Source organism: Eupeodes corollae, chromosome 1 (assembly GCF_945859685.1).
Source record: "Eupeodes corollae chromosome 1, idEupCoro1.1, whole genome shotgun sequence".
Lineage (NCBI taxonomy): Eukaryota > Metazoa > Arthropoda > Insecta > Diptera > Syrphidae > Eupeodes > Eupeodes corollae.
This window is the reverse complement of record NC_079147.1, coordinates 297394286-297414440: the sequence shown is the minus strand read 5'-3', so window position 1 is coordinate 297414440 and position 20155 is coordinate 297394286. Positions and strand designations below refer to the sequence as shown.

At 34.2% G+C, this 20155-nt stretch overlaps 1 protein-coding gene across 2 annotated transcripts in view; it reads right to left on the bottom strand.

Moving 5' to 3' along the window:
- The window catches only part of LOC129941186 (pleckstrin homology domain-containing family G member 5), a 438783-nt gene that overhangs the window by 369902 nt on the left and 48726 nt on the right, over positions 1–20155 (bottom strand). The gene's annotated exons all lie outside the window — the stretch shown is intronic.

The following is a 20155-nucleotide window of genomic DNA, read 5'->3' as shown; positions in this document are numbered from 1 at the left end:
TTGGTGAGTGAATGTTTTGTACTCAGATTAAAAGGTTAAGAATGGTTTGTCCTTCTTGTCCTCGTTTTTCGTCCTCGTCCTTATACGTGGTTTACGTGGTTAAAGTGTCTCCTTAGGGATTTTCTCCCTCAACATCCTCCTCGCAATCACAGTTTCTTTATTTTTGCGATTCATTGGAATTTTCGAAATATTAAGGGGGGTGACAGTTTCAGTTCCAGTTCGATTCAGTTTTGACAAAAGTTATACTGACGTGTGGTCGCGTCAAACGGGACATGGGTGGCGGTGTGATGGTGACTGTAGGACGAGGGGTTAATTGGCCAAAGTTGTTGTGCGGTGTGTTAAATGTTCTTAGATTGAATCGATACGATGTTGTCATTGCGTTCTGAAATTTACTAAAATTATTAGAGGGGTGAAAATGGACGGCAGAGGATATATTTGGCTACAACTTTCTTTAACAAGATTTTTGTCAATTCAAAGGAATTGTTATAAAGTACCTCTTCTCTTTATGCGTATAAAAAGGTTAGGGTGGAGAGTGGAATAATTTTATTTGCACTCTTGGCTGTTAAATTGATTGAGATACGAGGTTTATATGTTTTTGGGGGAGGGTTTAAGTTATAATGGGATCTTGTTTGATTTGATTTTGATACAAAAGTTTTATTTTATTTATTTTTTGACTAAGATTGGGATCATTTTTGATCTAAAGAATATAAAACTATAGACATTTCAAAGCAATTGAAATTTCGTGGTGAATATTTTTTGACAAAAATGTTTGGTTTGTTTCATTCTTTTTGGTTTTATGAGGCTTATGATAAATTAATGTATTTTCGAGATTTATGTTTTGGATACAAATTATTTGTTATTCTTTCACTCGATATCTTTTTTTAATATCCTTTAAATGGTGTAAAAAAGGTTCGATAAAAGGTGGCCGACGGTTTTTAAGTCAAAAGCAAACTTTTACAAACAAATAAAGTCATAATTGGTTTGCTTCTGTCAAACATAAAATTACATAGCCATAAAGTCCATCCATTTATAAATAAATATGAGCTTTGGAATTAAAACCTTAATTTCCTGTTAATTTTGGATTCACCACAAGTACAAGACAGAAAAGCGGTTAATCGATGGTACTAAAGGGTGATTTTTTTGAGGTTAGGATTTTCATGCATTAGTATTTGACAGATCACGCGGAATTTCAGACATGGTGTCAAAGAGAAAGATGCTCAGTATGCTTTGACATTTCATCATGAATAGACTTACTAACGAGCAAAGCTTGTAAATCATTGAATTTTATTACCAAAATCAATGTTCGGTTCGAAATGTGTTTCGCGCTTTACGTCCGATTTATGGTCTACATAATCGACCAAGTGAGCAAACAATTAATGCGATTGTGACCAAGTTTTGCACTCAGTTTACTTTATTGGACATTAAACCAACCACACGAATGCGGACAGTGCGTACAGAAGAGAATATTGCGTCTGTTTCTGAGAGTGTTGCTGAAGACCGTGAAATGTCGATTCGTCGCCGTTCGCAGCAATTGGGTTTGTGTTATTCGACCGCGATCGCTATCGTTCAATGCTAACAAACTTTTTGTTGTCAAAAATGGAAGAACTGAACTTGGTTGACATGTGGTTTCAACAAGATGGCGCTACATGCCACACAGCTCGCGATTCTATGGCCATTTTGAGGGAAAACTTCGGAGAACAATTCATCTCAAGGAATGGACCGGTAAGTTGGCCACGAAGATCATGCGATTTGACGCCTTTAGACTATTTTTTGTGGGGCTACGTCAAGTCTAAAGTCTACACAAATAAGCCAGCAACTATTCCAGCTTTGGAAGACAACATTTCCGAAGAAATTCGGGCTATTCCGGCCGAAATGCTCGAAAAAGTTACCCAAAGTTGGACTTTCCAAATGGACCACCTAAGACGCAGCCGCGGTCAACATTTAAATGAAATTATCTTCAAAAAGTAAATGTCATGGACCAAACGTTTCAAATAAAGAATCGATGAGATTTTGCAAATTGTTCTCAAGCTCTTAAAAAATCACCGTTTAATTTACTTGTGCCATTGTGTCAATAAAGCAAAGGTTTGGAGTCTGTTTATAACGATCCCTCCTTGGCATTAGACTATCTTATAAATTTGTCCAGCTCTGAAACCAATATTTTACTTCTAGGTGATTTTAACTTACCACACATTGACTGGATTCCATCCGAATACGAATCCTGCCTTGAAGCCTCTCCTTCTTCTTCACAAATGGAACTATCTATTCTCGATAAAGTTCTTCTTACTGACTTACAGCAAACAAGCTGTATTAAAAACTCAAAAAATTAAATTCTCGATTTAGTCTTTTCTTCTGACGCTATAAGTACTCTTGTTCTAGAATCTAGATTTACTAATATTGACAAAAATCACTCCCCTTTTGGACATTTTTTTTTACTTAAGTAATCACCTTACAGATCACAGTAATTCTTTTGATTGCTTATATAATTTTGACTTCAGAAGAACTAATTTCCAGCAGTTGTCTGAGGATTAATCATTTCTAGAATTGCTGATACACTAGCATTTTCTAACATTGACGACGCAGTTTCAACTTTTTATAAAATCCTTAATTATTGTTTTGAAAAAAATGTTTCCATGAAGAAATCAAGAATTACAAACAAAAAATTGCATTTACTGCGTAACAAAAGAAATAAGGCATGGAAAACGTATCTCAAAACTCTGTCTCCAATCAACTTCTCTTTCTATGTTGAAGAAAGCATTGTGCAAAACTCAACCTTCAACACTAGAGGCACAATCTTCCAAAGGTCCATCCAATTACTCGGATACGCAGATGATATTGACATAATTGGAAGATCAAAGCGTGATGTCAGTGGAGCGTTTTTGAGCATTGCGGTAGAAGCGAAGAAGATGGGTTTAGTGGCCAATGAGGGCAAGACCATGCAGTCATCAAAAAAGGACATTGAACAACGACGTATTGGATAAAACGTCATCAAGGGCAGCTATAACTTTGAGGCAGTTAAGGACTTTGACTACCTAGGCACTGCTATACATTCAGAGAACGACATCAATTCTGAAATGAAACGAAGTATAATTCTAGAAAATCGCTGCTTCTTTGGACTTAGAAGGCAATTGAGTAGTTAAGTCCTCTCTCGATTATTTAAAATCACCATCTATCCATCCCGGTTCTCATTTATGGTACTGCGGCCTAGACCGTCTCAAAGAAAGATGACAACGTCTTAAGAAGCTTCAAGAGACAAATTGCTTAAGTAATTTTTGGTCCCGTCAGCATAGATAGAGTTTTAAGGGGAAAACACAATGTGCGGGTTGTACAGCAACACTGACCTGGTTAAAATAATTAAAGTCCAACGAATGAATACCAACGCATAAGCCTTGAAGGTCTTCGAATGAAATGCCGAGAGACGACGCAGTAGAGAAAGACTGCGACTCAGGTGGCACACGCAGGTGGGATAAGACCTCAAAAAAACTTGGAATATGAAACTGGAGATAGCTAGCTATTGACCGAGCTGGCTGAAAACGCAAGTTGGTTGAGGCTCAAGTACACTCCGGACCGAAGCGACACCTTAATAATCATATAATAATAGACATAAATTTACTACAAACAATGGGAAATCGATAAATTCTGATCATCAGTAACAATTGTACTTACAGCACGCCTGACATTTCAATTGACAACTGAGTATGACAGGGATCAATTGCAAAGTTGAACCTATGAAATGAATATCTCTTTATTTTTGAAAAAATGCCCATCAAATAATTAACTCCGTGTCAATAGCCTGTATTTCTATCGACACCTTTTTTTAATACGGTCTAATGGAACGCAACCCGTATACTCGTATTTCAAATGGTACTTTTAGCAATAAGTCAATTTTATTACTAAAATTAGAAAATTATGTAATCCAAAATAAATAAAGATCAAGCTGTTGAAAATCTATTAATAGTATAGTAGAATTTTACACGAATAACAAAACAATATCCGCAGTATGAATGCTACCAATAAAAGTTAAAGTAGTTTTTGACATTTACACGAGTCTCGAATGGATCTTTTGTGATTTCGTTCTCAAATGTTGGTACGATTGATATTGCATTTGTATCTCGATGGCTGTGTTCGTTGAGTAGTTGTGCGTTTGGAATAATGTGTTTTCCATTGGCGATCGATCTGTTCCTGTTGATATCGTTTAGTTTTGCTAATGAAAGTGGACGAATTGAGCTTATTTTGCAAGAGAAAACAACAGACACCCCAAAGGTTTATCTCAGTTTAGATTGAATAAATCTTTTTAGTGTTTTCACCACACAACAAAATTTAAGAATGATTAAGTTTGACAGCACTTTCTAAGATGCAAATTGTGTTTTGATGTTTCTTATGAAGTGCAAGTGAGATTGTTTGATTCGTGTTAAACATTGAAGGACTGAATAGTTCAGGACCATATAACACAAAAACAAAACTATATTTTTTGTACACAATTATGCAAATAAATAGACCATAATACATTATTTGTAAAACCAATTCCTCCACACAGGTTTTTCTTCACAAATTTTGCCTCGAATCCGTTCCCCAACCGAAATCGAGTCGAATCAAACTAATTTCAACTCGATTCAGCTATATAAAGAATTGAGTTGAGCTTCAAGCTTGCTTCACCACAACATGTTAATGTAGTAGTTTACGAACAAACCCCCTCCTTGAAGCAATAGTTAAATGAACTTGTTTTTATAGAATCTCAATTTCTAGATATTTTCTTACCATTTATTTTCGAAAATTGTCAATTTCATTGGTTTTAGTTAGTTTTTTTTGCTGAAGTTATTTTTAACTTTTGATTTTGAAAAAACCTTTCTTCTATTTGTGTGTTTTTTTTTTTTAATTATTATTCTGACAGATCTTCTTTCAGCAGGACACAAGCATCCACAGGTTTTTCTTAAAACCAACCTCTATCTATCAACTCTTACTCTCACCTCCACGTGGTGAACATTGGGTGCCTAGTACCTCAACTGGAGATTGGGTTCCAACCCCAGTGGAAAGTTGTTGGGGGCAGCAAACGAGAGAGGTGGGGAGAGGTGTTTCCACTAAGGCACCTCTCTTCTTAACCAGACGGCAGCGGAGGAATTCCCAAGATGGAATCAACGGTGGCGTCTACAGTTCCAGTAAGGTTGAACTACTTAGTGAACACCTTATAGGGCTTCTTCGACTTATTCGGAGCCCAGGCCTGTAAGGAGCAGTTTTATTCGGCTCCCCATCCTTGGAGTTATACTGAGAATCTGGCCCTCCACGTTGGAGGTTGTGCGTCGGGGTGACTTCCTGGCCACGTAAAAGCTTTCATAGTTACGAAGCACCAACAAGCCTCGGATACGGACGGATTTACTGTTGACAACCAACGCAAACGAACAAAGGACAACGAACTTCGGATATGCACGTGGAATGTTAGGTCCCTTAACAGACCACGTGCGGCCGAAAAATTAGCGGAGGCCCTAGAACGATATAAAGCAGATATCACCGCCGGGGCCGGGCAAAAAGAGGATGAAAAACTGCGATATCTAACGAAAACTTATTTGGATGCGGCTTCGTCATTGGAGCCAGACTTAGGCAAGAAGTCTTGAGCTATAGGTGCATCAATGAGCTGCTCATGACCATACGCATCAAGGCTAGATTCGGCAACTTTAGCCTGAAATGCGCGCACGCTCCCACAGAAGAGAAAGACGACAACACCAAAGATATGTTCTTCGAGCTCCTAGACAAAACATATGAGCAGTGCCCTAGCTACGATATTGAAATAGTCCTAGGCGATTTCAAAGCCAAGCTAGGAAGGGAAGACATCTTTGGTGGAATAATCGGGAAGAACAGCCTGCACAACAACACTTCCGACAATGGATTCAGGCTCATAGATTTTGCTGCGGGGCGAAACGTCATGGTAGCCAGTACGCGTTTTCCACACCTCAACATCCACAAAGGAACTTGGACTTCTCCAGATCAATCTACCGTCAACCAGATTGACCATATTGCGATCGACGCCAGACACGCTTCCAGCATTATGCATGTACGAACTTTCCGAGGAGCTAACATCGACTCGGACCACTACCTCGTTGTAGCCAAGGTAGAACTTCGGATTTCCAGACCCAAAGCAAGACAGGGAGGTGCTGGGAGAAGATACAACGTCGAACGGCTACAATCGCCAGAGATCGCCAAATCCTTTTCTGACCGAGTTACAAGTAACCTCTCTCGAAGTTCTCTGCCGCCAACACAATGTATCGAAAACCAGTGGCAAAATTGCCAAGATGCAATCAGAGAAGCCGACTCCGATGTGCTGGGTTTCAAGAAACCATCAACAAGGAACCCCTGGTTTGATGAGGAATGTTGGCAGGAAAATGCAGCCAAACAACAGGCACGCAAAGCGGCGCTACATAAAAGGTCGAGAGCTGCTCGTGAGCTCTATGAGCAGAAGAGGCGAGAGGAACGCCGACTTCTCAGATGGAAAAAGAGAGGGCATGAGAAGCCTGCGGTCGAAGATGTTGAGAGGTATAAAAGCAGGAATGAGGTTCGAAAGTTTTATGAACAGGTGAAACTAAATTCACAGGTACATAAACCTAGATCCGAAGGCTGCAAAGACGAAAGTGGAAACATCATAGTGGAACCGCAGTCAATGCTGAGGATATTAAAGGACCACTTCTGCAGACGGCGACGAAGAACTGAATTCCTTTGTCAGGCAGGATGATCCATTCAATAAAGACGACAAAAGCCAACAATCCCGTCCACCCGACTTAGACGAAGTAAAGATTGCCATATATAAGTTGAAGTCTAATAAAGCCACTGGAGCGGATGGCTTCAATGCCGAGGTCTTCAAAGCAGCTGGAGATAAGTTGGTTAGGAGCATGCACAAACTTATCTGTAAGATATGGTCGGAAGAAAGCATGCCCGATGAATGGAACCTCAGTATTGTTTGCCCGATCCTGAAAAAAGGAGACCCTCTAAACTGCACCAACTATAGAGGAATCAGAAAGAAAGCCCATTGTCAACAACCTGACAGGTCCTTATCAGTGTGGTTTTAGACCAGGAAAGTCCACAGTTGATCAAATATTCACATTACGGCAGATCCTGGAAAAAACCCAAGAACACCAAATCTACACCCACCATCTTTTCATCGATTTCAAAGCCGCATATGACAGCATCTATAGGGACGAGCTGTATAGAATCATGTCTATCAACTTGTGCAGGATGTCCATGGAGAATTCACGCTGCTCCAGAAAGGTTGGAAACAACTAAACAGAACCTTTCGATGTCAAAAAAGGTTTCAGACAAGGTTATGAGCTGTCATGTGATTTTTTAACATCGTGCTTGAAAGAATAGTGCAGAACTCACAAGTCAACACTAGAGGCACTATCTTTCAAAAGTCTGTCCAATTACTGGCATATGCTGATGACATTGACATAATCGGAAGAACTGAGCGTGATGTCAATGGGGCTTTTGTGAGTATTGAGGCAGAGGCGGCAAAAATGGGTTTATCGGTTAATGAGGGCAAAACAAAGTACATGCTGTCGTCTAGAAAGGACATACAACACCGACGTCTTGGTCAAAACGTCACCATCGACAGACGTATCTTTGAGGTAGTCAAGGACTTCGTCTACCTAGGCTCCGCTGTAAACGCAGAAAACAACACCAGCGCTGAGATCAAACGCAGAATAACTCTTGCTAACCGCTGTTTCGTTGGACTAAGAAAGCAATTGAGTGGTAAAGTCCTCTCTTGAGGGACCAAAGTGTTGCTATACAAGACCCTTATCATCCCCGTCCTGCTATATGGTGCAGAGGCATGGACTATGGCAAAAGCGGATGAAAGCGCCTTGGGTCGCTTCGAGAGAAAAGTCCTTTTTTTTGATCCACGGTCCTGTATGCATCGAAGGGGAGTGGAGGAGAAGATGGAACGACGAGCTGTACGGGCTGTACAGCGACGTAGACTTAGTCAGAAGAGTAAAAGTCCAACGACTAAGGTGGCTGGGTCATGTAGAGCGCATGGAAACCAATGCTCCGGCCCGGAAAGTCTTCGAATCCACACCCACAGGACAGCGCAGTAGAGGATAACCGCGGTTCAGGTGGCGCGTACAAGTGGAAGGTGACCTCACCCAACTTGGAGCGCGATACTGGAGACATTTAGCTAGGGACCGAGCTAGATATAGAAGTTTGTTGGGTGAGGCCCTAGTTTACACAGGACTGTAGCGCCACCTTAAGTAAGTTAATAATTTGACAAATCAGACCGATTACAAAAACTTTATATGGGAAGTTGAAAATCAAGATACTGCATTTAAGAAACTACATATTAAATAAAATTTTAAAAAATATAATACTGTCTTTCAATTTTTAAACTAATAACTCATTTGAATTTTGTTTTCATCTAAAATTTCTTTGCTTTTTTCTCAAATGACAGGCGTTTGTTTTAACTATTGTGACAACTAAGTGACAACTGCCAAAAAGTCGAACTCCGAAAAAAGTGTTGCCAGATTGAAAACCACACGTTTTAAAAAAATACTCATTATAATAACTGCAAATATATTAACTTACGATACATTTTTAACGTAGCCAACTTTTTACCGTCAAAATCGCTAACAAAAATGTCCCTGAAAATAAGTTGATAGTATTTCAGAAGCACGAGTTCATAAAACTTATTTCTACTTTTTTTTTGTTTTCATTTAAACTAATTTAGAACACTATCCTCAATAATAATAATTAAAACCAATGAGCTACCATTTAACAAGAAATAAAATAAAAAACATTCTCAAATTATTTATAGCAGATGTAGTTTTTTTATAATTTGAATAAAATTAAAAAAAAAAACCTAACAAGTCATAAGTGTGTCATTTTCATGATTGTTTTTACTAAATTAAGACTGACATGATTACAAATAGATTTTCTGTTGTCGCTATAAATCATAAAATTATTATTTTCATTTTTTATTATTTTCATCAGTTTTAGTTTTTTTCTTTTTTCTTTGGTATTTTTACTTTCTTTCAAAAACAACAACAATAACAACAACAAAACAACTACAATCTGTCTTGTATTTGTTCTCTTAAATAATATAACTCAAAAGAGAAATACTCTTTCACGAAGAAAGAGAACTAGAAAAGCTTTTAATTTTGAGTGGCAAAAGTACTCGTTTATGATTTTAGAAAAAATGTAAACAAACTCGTAATACACGACTTTCATTCACAAAAGCATTTTAACCTACTTTACCTCACATGCGCTGTCAAAAAAAAAGAAGAAAACAAAAAGTGATACAACTTCAAAGTTCAAATCCCTCCCACTATACACTGGATGACAAAACTACAACATTGTGACACATGCTGTAGATATAATGTTGTTTCGTTCTGTCAAACATCGAACAGAAAACCAATTGACATAAGTGAGAGCCGGTCGGTAGGATGTAGAATTGTCATTTTTGCCAAATTTGTATGTCTCTGCATACAGTAACAGTTAGTGTCCATTTTTGTTTAGTTGGAGTAAGACAACAACACCAACAAAAAGACAGCTGTCAATGTCACAAATGTTTGTCGCTGACAGTGACTCAGAGCAGAGGAAAGCTTTTACTTTCAGATGGCGGGCGCGGTAGCGATTCGTTGTTGTTTTAACTTCATTTGGCGGGGTATTCTGCATCTGGTGTGACATATCTGACAGCCTGGTGGTTATTATTATTGTTGTGGGTGGAACATGGCTGCCAGTGCCAGACTCAGACTGACAGATCCGCCTGAATGGTATTGAATGATGAATCAAAATTCGCACCACTCGTTCAGTCCGCTCTTCTAATGTGGATGCTGTTGCTGTTTTCCGTTTTGATTGCATAATGGCTTGAATGTTCCATTGGGTTCATTACCTCCCTGAAGCTGAAGCCTGCTGATACTTGCTATATGCAAGCTTTATGGTAGTCGAGGTTGGTAGGTTAGGTTCAAAGTGATGTTAATTAGTAGTTTTTATTTAGATGATTCATAATGTTTTCCTTTTTATAAAAAGGTTTTGGATGAGAAGCACAATGACTTCAAATGAGGCGCTGAAGCTCCGATGATGGCGAACTGATGGAAGTTAACGATGATGTCATTTCAAACGCGTGATTGAACTGCAGAAAGACCATGAATGATATTTTGTCACCATAAAGACAATGACAATGAATGACTTACTTAATGAAATTTCACTTTGAAGTTTAGGTTTTTGTTGGTTTCGTTTGCACAAAGATGGGGCAAGGTTAGCTGCCTCATTTATACTCGTTTAGTAGTCTTTATCGCATTGTTGATTTGATTCGGTTTTATTGTGACATTTGTGATATAATGTAATAAAATCATTGGCAGAGGTAATGGGATGGAAATTATTGTAATTGTTTTGTTGAGGTGGTCTATAAAAATGAGATTTAATTAATGAATATTAATTATAAGTTAATTGGATTGTTGAATAGGGAAATTGTTTTGGGTGATTCTTTTGTTTATATTTTTCCAACAATATTATAATTATTGAAATATTAAGAGTGGAGTTGAAGTTTGAATAACTTGTTTTGTTTGACTAAAGAGGCGCTTAAAAGTTAGGAGTTTTACAAATACGTTTTTGCGTTTAATATTTTCAGGCAATTTTTTTGACGTTTCAGTTGCATCACTTTATCTCTCCATCAATTGTTACTTTAAAAACTGTACGACGTTATTTCTACCTCACTTTTACAACTCTTTTTTATTTATATGGTGGTGGTGAAAAACGTAACTGGAAATGAATCTCATTTAAGAGGTCTTGGGATCAATTCCTGCCTGTAAAATATAAAGTTTTTTTTACTTGAATTGACAAATCCTTCATAGTAATTCTTATCATAAAAAGTCCTTTCCCAATTAAACCATTCGGATTCGAAATAAAACTGTGGGTTGCCTCGATTCCTGCCGTGATTCGCACACAGGAATATCTGAGAATCGTTATTCACTATAGAATCTGGTTTTCTACGTTTTTTGGGCACATAATTTATTAACTTATTTATTTTATTTTATCACAAGTTACAACTTGCCTAAAAGTGTCATTACACCCCAGTTCTGGATGGTATCCTGACTGTTATACTAAAAAAGTGTTCTTTAGTGCTAGCAAAACATAAGATTTTCCATTGATCCAATTCTTCTAGATTCGTTCCAAATATAAGTAGTTGGAAAATATTATTAGTTTCTAAAAAAACGCTGATTAATTAAAAGCTTAAGAAATCTTCTAAAGAACGAAAAAACTAAGAATATTCATCAAAGACATCTGATGAAGACTGGCATCTTAGATTAAAATTTTTCTTTCGAACGTTGTTTTCGGAAACGATGTACAAAATTTCTTTCTTCTCTGATCAATGGCTAGAATCTATATACTTTCTTAGCTTAAATATGATTCCAAGTTCTAGACGGGTGTTACAGAAACGTTTTAAGATCTTTGGTGCAGTGTTAAAAGAAGAACCTTTAAAAATGATTGTTGATGGCGATGGCATTATTTACTCAACATAACACGGTCGTAAATTTTCTTGCCTCATAGTTTTTACAATTTTTGTATACTCTAAAGACATACCCATTTGCCTTTTTCCTTTTAAACTATTTAATCATGTTATTGTTGCGTAAAAGAACCTCATTAGCTTACCCTTTGGACCAATTTTGGCCGTAGTTGAATGTACAAAGATTCGTTCATTAACCGTACCAGATGAATGTGCAATGTCATACCACGCTCAGATAATAAAATGTTTAAAAATTCAAAACCCTTGTACATCGACCGCTGCTTTAAAGCCCCTCCATTTTGTACTTTTAGCATATTAAAGGTATACAAACCCTTTAATTGTGGAAGAGAATTACTCAATTTCACGAAGTTCCAATGATTGCAAAGTTAGCACTGATGCCTTCCGGTTATGAAAGAAGCTATTGTTTTTGTACATTTCATTCAAAACAAAAACACGACTCCGATGTATGTATATCAAACAATTGACTACACGATTATTTACTTCCCGAAGGAAGTCATTATAATGGGTCCGATTTGTCAAATTGAAAATTTTGACATTTCTCGACGTTTCAAGGTCCCTAGAGTCGAAATAAAAGATTTTTAGAAAGATGTCTGTGCGTTCGTGTGTACGTACGTTTGTACGTCCGTACGTCCGTACGTTCGCAACGTTTTTTTCGTCCTCCATAGCTCAAGAACCAGAAGAGATATCAATTTCAAATCAATTCTGTTATACAGATAATAAGGCAGAAAGATGGAGAAAGGGCTCTCAAGAAAATTGTGTGGGTGGTTTTTTTACCACAGCAGTTTGAAAGAAGGTGAAAATTTTGGTTAACACTAAATATCTTACGAACTAAAAACGCTAGAGACTTGAATTAAATTTTAAATAATATATTGTAAAGTGATATCAAAGAAGTATATTTTTTGAAAAAAATCCAATTAACGGTTTTGTTTATAAATCAAAAAAACTGAAAAAAAAAATGTCACCTCCAAAATTTTACGAAGAAAATATGATTTCATCTCCAAAACAATTTTGGGCAACGAAAAATAATGTGTTCGACATCTGATAAAATTTTAGAAAAATCGAACAGACAGTTTTTTTATAAAAAATAAAAATCTAATAAAACATTACTCAAAGTTGGTAAAAATTGAATATCGATTGAAATATCTTTTCAAAAAATTGAAATTTAGGCTTCAAACTTATTTAATCTTATAAGAAATGTTGTTTCTGAAAATTGTTGAGAAAAATCGAACTGACAGTTTTTTTTACAAAAAATAAAAACCTAAAAAAAAATTATAAAAGTTGGTAAAAATTGATTTTCGACTCAAATACCTTTTCAAAAATTTGAAATATTGGCTTCAAAGTAATTTTATCTTATAAGAACTGACAGTTTTTCTTACAAAAAATAAAACTCTAAAAAAAAAAACTAAAACTTGGGAAAAATTTACTTTCGGCTCAAATAGCTTTTCAAAAACTAAAAATATTGGCTTCAAACTTATTTCATCTCAAAGAAAATATTGTTTTCGACAATCAGTAATTTTTATATAAAAATCCAACAGTCCGTTTTTTCATAAAAAATAAAATCTACAAAAAATATTAAGCAAATTTGGTAAAAATTTATACGAGTACATATAGACAAACTTTTAAGCAAGACAAATCGACAGACAGACGGGATGGGAAGTTATCAGTGTGGGTCGCATCCCAGCCTCTTTATTAGTATTGTTTTAAGTAACCATTAATCATTTTACAACAAAAAAAAGCTTAAAGAAATATGAATTTGAAATTTTAAAACTGAAGCCGATTTTTTTAAGCAAACTTCAAATGTTTAATTTAACAAAAACCATAAAACCATGTTTAGGGCAGCTGACACGTCGACGGTCACTATGATTTTCAGTAATTTTTCTTCCGAATAATTAAACTGTCGACACCAGGGGGGAGCAATCTTAATGGATAGAGTTTCGTTTATATTTTAAAAAGGTGTCTATAGTTATTGGAAATCTTACAGAAGTTTTCTTACATACTTAAGTATTATCTCCAAACATAGAATCATCATAATAAATTTAAATCAATTGAAAAATAAAATATGTTGATAACAAAATTGTATCTTGTTTTTTCCTTATGATAAAAATTTCGTATGTTTTAACGAGTGTTTTATGAGTTATACAGGGTTCTTCAACAGAGGCACTTTTCTCTTCAGTAAGGTTTGCCATTTCATGATGGTAAGAGCCCACAACGAGTCCAAATTATTAAAATTTACTACCGAAATTAGGAGTTAGTTGCCTCAACGTTAAGAGCACTACGTTCAATTTATGGTCGTCATAATCGTCTTAGCAGACAATTGAGCGTCTAGTAGAAATTTGAATCCACAGGCACATTACAAAATGTTCCTGTGTCAGTGAGATAAAGAAGTAGCCGTAGTGTCGAGAATATTGCTGCCGCTGAGGTTTCAGTTACAGAAAGCCCAAATATTTCTCTCACACGTAGTTCTCAACGAGTTAGGTATCTCAGTGATGTTGTTCTGGCAAATTTTGCCAAAAAAATATCTTTGCCTGAATTCATACAATATTAAATTGACGCAAAAACTGAAGCCGCTTGACCACTAGAAGCATCGTATGTTCATAAATTTGGCTGAGCAACAACTTGAAAATGATTCGGATTTTCATCGAATAATCGTCTTTCTCATCTCATCATCTCATTTCTGACTTAATGGCTTCGTCAATAAACAAAATATGCGGTATTAGTCAGGCAGCAATCCACACATACTCCACGAGTTATCATTGCATCTCTTAAAAATTACGTCTTGGTACTTGGGCCACTTTTTCCGTGATGATCAACACCGGCACGTTGATGTGAATGGGGATCGCTACCGTTCAATGATAACCGAATATTTTTGGCCACAATGGGATGATATGGACTGGGAGCCTCAAGCCGATCAGCTAAGGTCACAATCAATTTATTGGAAATTAAGTTTGGGGAAAGTGTTATCTCACGAAATGGTCCAGTCGCTTGGCCGCCTCAGTAGTGCGATTTGATGCCATTAGACTATTTCTTGTGGGTCTATGTGGTCTTCTGTGGTCTATGCCAACAAGCCAGCGACAACTGATGAACTTTGTACGAATATCAAACTTGAAATTGCAGCAGTATCATTCGATTTATGCTTGAAAACCGTTGAAAACTGGGTTCAGTGTTCGGACTTCTGCTAGAGTGCCTCTGGTGGCCATGTAAAGAAATAGAGTTCCATATGTAATTGCATCTAATGTACTTTCACAGGAATAGAGAATTCCATTGATATCCAAAACTGTTTTTGATTTATTAAAAAAAACTTTTGTAGCGCTTTTATTGAACTACCCAATATTACCATAAGATGACAATACTATTTTAATTGGCTTCCATTTTGTCAGGTGTCATGCGATTTATTTATAATTTTGTTTGGAATTTGAACGTAAATAGACTGACGCAATTCTTCAAAAACTATGTTTGCCAGGGCGTACAGTCAATGGTGGCCATTACATGATTATTATGTTTTCGTTCGGATTTTGGATTAAGCAAGACGGCAGCACAACTCGTCACACAGCTCATGGCACAATTGATTCGTTACAAGAAACGTTTGATAGCTGCAAAGTTTCACGTTACGGATACGGATACGTAAATTGGACACTAAGATTCAACCCTGTTTGGCTAATTTGCCTGAGATTATGTAAAATTTTTAGTGTACACTGTCCACCGATAAGTTTAAAACGATTGACAACTTAAAGGACAACATTCGCGCATTATTGCCTTTATCTGGCAACAAATGTTGGAAAAAACTATCAAAAAATTGACCTCCATATTAGCCCACATCCAAACCAGTAGTGGTGGGTCTATGCCAGGTTTTATATGTACTTTTTCTAAATAAAGTACATTTTTTTTTCAATTTAAACAAAAAAAAACCTTTATCTAAAAAAATAACGTTCATATTTCAAACGCATCAATAAAAAATACATGCATACATATGTAACCATAAGGACAAATCTAAACCCTAACGTATAAATTTCAAACAATCTCTGCACCATCCATCATTTGCAAATGTTGCTTTTGGATTTGGAGTTTTCAATGAAAACAAAAAGTGCTGATATCGTCAACCCTTTGCCGTTCAAAACTCCTCGAAATCAATAAAAACAAGAACAAAACACTTTCAAATAGTAACCCTCAGCCTAAGAAAAAACTCCTTCAACAATCTTACATATCAAATACTATGTCGTTTTCCACTTTCATCAATGTACCTTTCAACCTTCAAAATACGCAAACAAATTAAAGGTACAATTCAGGAAGAGGTTGAAGGGTTTGATCCCCATACATCAGCATCACGTGTAAGGAAAATACCTAGGACCAACTCAACAAAAAAATAAGGAAAAATAAAGGAAGAATATTCCAGAAAATTGTTTTCTTTTTCCGTCATTCAATGTCGAAGTCGTCCGTGTCTCTCTTTTTCTCTTTTACAAATCGTCAGTCAATTTGTTCAATGAAAAATCCAGAACAAATTATTTGATCACTGAAATAAAAAAAAACAAACCAAATCGAATCGATTCGAATCGAAGCGAATAACGAGAAAGTCTTATTTACTGTCACACAGGACAAATAGAAAATCCTACTTGCATCTTGGTATCTTATTGATGCTCTTTCTATTTTTGTCTCCATTATTTTTTGGTGACTTTCAATTTTTGTGTGTAGACCTCTCAAAAATTTGTAGGAAAACATAAAAATAAAAAAGGATGTGATATATGTATGTATGAAGGTCGATTTTTCGTCTTAAAGCTCCAAAGACAAAAGTTAAGAGTAAAATAAGTAAAAATAATTCAGGAACTTGAACTAATATATTATGTACATATAAAGTATTGGAAAAATGTCAATCCGATATTTAAATCAATGCAAGGAAACTGAATTTACAAAGTGAAGGATAAATTTGAATTTACATAAACATTCATAGGTATTCGTATGTGATGATCCTTTCAAAGAACTAATCTATCTCATCTAATATGTCTGGAATAGATACTACGTCGTAAAGTCTACAAGGGATTGCTATAAAATAGAATTGTTTGGTATTTAAAGTTAATTTTTTTAATCATTATTATTGTGGTCAAAATGTGTGTGGGGTATTACAAGAGAATGTAATAAATTCAAAGCTCCAAAAATAGACCCAGAATTTATGGACAGAGCTGTAAATTAAGTTTAGGATTTATTCAAAATAATTTGCTTTTAAAAATCAATAAAAACACTTTTGAGTTAAACCAAAAAGGACAAAATGAAAATGAAAAACGTAAAAATGTCAATCTTTGATATTAAATAAATTATTGCAAAGAAATAAAGCAAAGGCCAAATTTCAAGAAAGGCCCTTATTTCACTTATGTTAAGTATATTAAGGCCAATTTTGAATAGTTGGTATTCTTAAACTTAAACATATAGAGTGAAATAAAGTCGAGTTTCTTCTCTAAAACATTTTAAGAGAAGAGAAGTCTGCGCGTGCGTGTTACGTACGTATATTCGTTCGTCCGTTTTTTTGCTCGTCATTAGCTCAAGAACCATTAGAGATATAGTCTTTAAAAATTTTACTTTACATTTTTTATACAGATTATGATGCAGAATACATCAGAAAGGACTCTCCAAAAAAATTTAGTGGGTGGTTTTTTTATCATAGCAATTTGAAAAAAAGGTTGAAATTTTATTTAACCCTAAATACATAAATATCTCACGAACCAAAAACGCTAGAGACTTAAATTAAATTTGATATTTTAATTCGTAACGTGATACAAAATACATAACTATATTTTTGGATTATTAACATTAACGGTTTTTTTTTTTAAATCTAAAAACTGAAAAAAAAAATATTTGTTACCTCAAAAAAATTACGAATGAAAAATGATTATATTTCCAAAACAATTTTGTTCAACGAAAAATAACGTTTTTAACATCTGGTAATATATTGAGAACAATAGAATTGACAGTATTTTTACAAAACAAATAAAAACCTAAATTAAAAAATATTGTTGTCAGCATTCAGTGAAATTTTTTATAAAAATCTAATTGACAGTTTTCTTACAAAAAATAAAAACCTAAAAAAAAACAATACTAAAACTTGGTAAAAATTGATTTTTGACTCAAATAGTTTTCAAAAATTAAAAATATTGTTTTCTATTTTTATTTCACAGAAAATATCGTTTTCGATCTTCAATAGTTTATTTTAAAAAAGTCCAACAGTCCGTTTTTTTGGTAAAATTTGATGTTCGGTTCTTGATATCTCTCAAATTTAATTCATTCATCCAATTTGTAAGATTTAAGAAACGCTACTAAAGTTGGTAAAAATTTGTTCTCGACTGAAAATCTATTTTACAAAACTAAATTTTCAAACTTAACTATTTCTTTTTGTTAAAAGTATTGTTGATAATTTTAAATTTTTAAAGAATAATTCAAATAACATCTTTTTTAACCCAACACGAAAACCTACAAACTTTTACTCAAGACGGGAGGGGAAGTTATCAGTGTGAGTCCCAGCCTCTTTTTAATATTAAATCACAGAATAAGTTGTCCTAAATTCAGGTCTTGCCTATGCCTCTTTGAAAGTGTTAAAAATATCCCAAAACACAACATAATCCTGATAATAAATTGAGAGGTATAATTTCAAAACTTATGTGAAGGTTTTCAATAGAAGAGCCCTTGTGAATGTATTTAGCCAACATTAAACAAAACTTATTAGTTTCTAAACTTTTCGGTACTTAAAAAGTTATATTTTTTTCTAAATTACACTCAGACGTTTAATTCAAAATGTATTTATTTATTTCTATTAAAATACTGTTTTATCAGCAGATTTTTATTTTATAATGAAATATATTGTATTAATATACCATGGAACCATATGAATTTGTAAACGAAGTTGCGATTGGAAGAAAGTTCGCTTTTGTCAGCCAAAAAAGCTGAAGAAATAAATAAAAAGTAAGAAATTGTAGCATTTGTTACAATTTTTCAACTCAGCATTAATAAAATTAATATAATTTGTCGATTAATAAAATGCAAACCCTCTATCAAGTCAGTAACGTCTTCTTAAGTCAAAAAGTCTTTTTTCCACAATGTACTCAACACTGTTTTCAATATCGCATCAAAGTTTCTCAAAATGCAGATAGCAAAAACCAACTTATGATTGAGTTCATGGCCCAAAAAAGCGTGGAGCAGCCTTTTCAGATTTCAATAGACGAAAAGCCTGAACTGTTTTGACAATATCTTATCTTAGGGTTTATGATTTTAGTTACGTTTTTTTTTATATTTTCAACTTTTTGTTAAATACGAAAAATGAATTAAAGCGATAAAAAAAGGTTACTTTCTTTTCATAACTTTATTATTCCAATCGGAATTTTCAAAACTATTCTTTTCCAAATTAAATTGATTTTTTATATTTTTCAGATGTATCTTATAGTTTAAAAACATAACGTTTTGCAGGTAATTTTGTGTGCTAAATTCGAATCCGGATATCATGTCTCAAAAACATGACATAATAGAGTAATTTTAGAGTCGACATTTCTTTCATAGTACAATTTCAAAAATACATTCCTATTTAAATCAATATATTTCACGACAAGTTTATTTCTATGGTTTTTTGAGAACAACAGAATTTGACTTATTCTTTTAACGGTTATGGCGAAATTAAAAATGTACTAAATGTTTTAGACACAGATTTTAAGACACACGATATGATGACCAAGCAGTATCATCAAATAATTCACAGAACTTTGTTCAAAAAAACGAATTAAAAAAGAGGCTGGGATGCGACCCACACTGATAACTTCCCATCCCGTCTGTCGATTTGTCTTGCTTTAAAGTTTGTCTATATGTACTCGAATCAATTTTTACCTACCAAATTTGCGTACTATTTTTTGTAGATTTTATTTTTTATGAAAAAACGGACTGTTGGATTTTTATATAAAAATTACTGAATATCTAAAACAATATTTTCTGTGAAATGAAGCCAATATTTCAAAATTTTGAAAAGATATTTGAGTCGAAAATTAATTTTTAAAAACTTTTATTAATTTTTTTTTAGGTTTTTAATTTTTGTAAGAAATCTGTCAATTCGATTTTTCTCAAAATTTGTCCTAATGTTGAAAAAAATATTTCTTATAAGCAAAAATTAGTTAAAAGCTATTATCTGAAAATTTTGAAAAGATATTTGAGTCGAAAATCATTTTTTTCGGTTTTTATTTTTTTTTTTTGTAAGAAACCTGTCAATTTGTTTTTTTTTCTAAATTTTATTGATATTCAATAGTTTATCTAAGTCAATATCTTAAAGTTTTGAAAAGATATTCGAATCGAAATTCAATTTTTACCAACTTTTACTAATTTTGTTTAGGTTTTTATTTTTTGTAAAAAAACTGTCAATTTGATTTTTCTCAACATTTTGAAAACAATATTTCTTATAAGATAAAATAAGTTCAAAGCCTAAATTTCAAGTTTTTGAAAAGATATTTGAATCAATATTCAATGTTTACTAACTCTGACTAATGTTTTTTTAGATTTTTATTTTTCACAAAAAAAAATGTCAATTCGATTTTTCTCAAAATTTTATCAGATGTCAAAAACATTATTCTTTGTTGCACAAAATTGTTTTGGAGATGAAATCATATTTTAGTCGTAAAATTTTGGAGGTGACAAATTTTG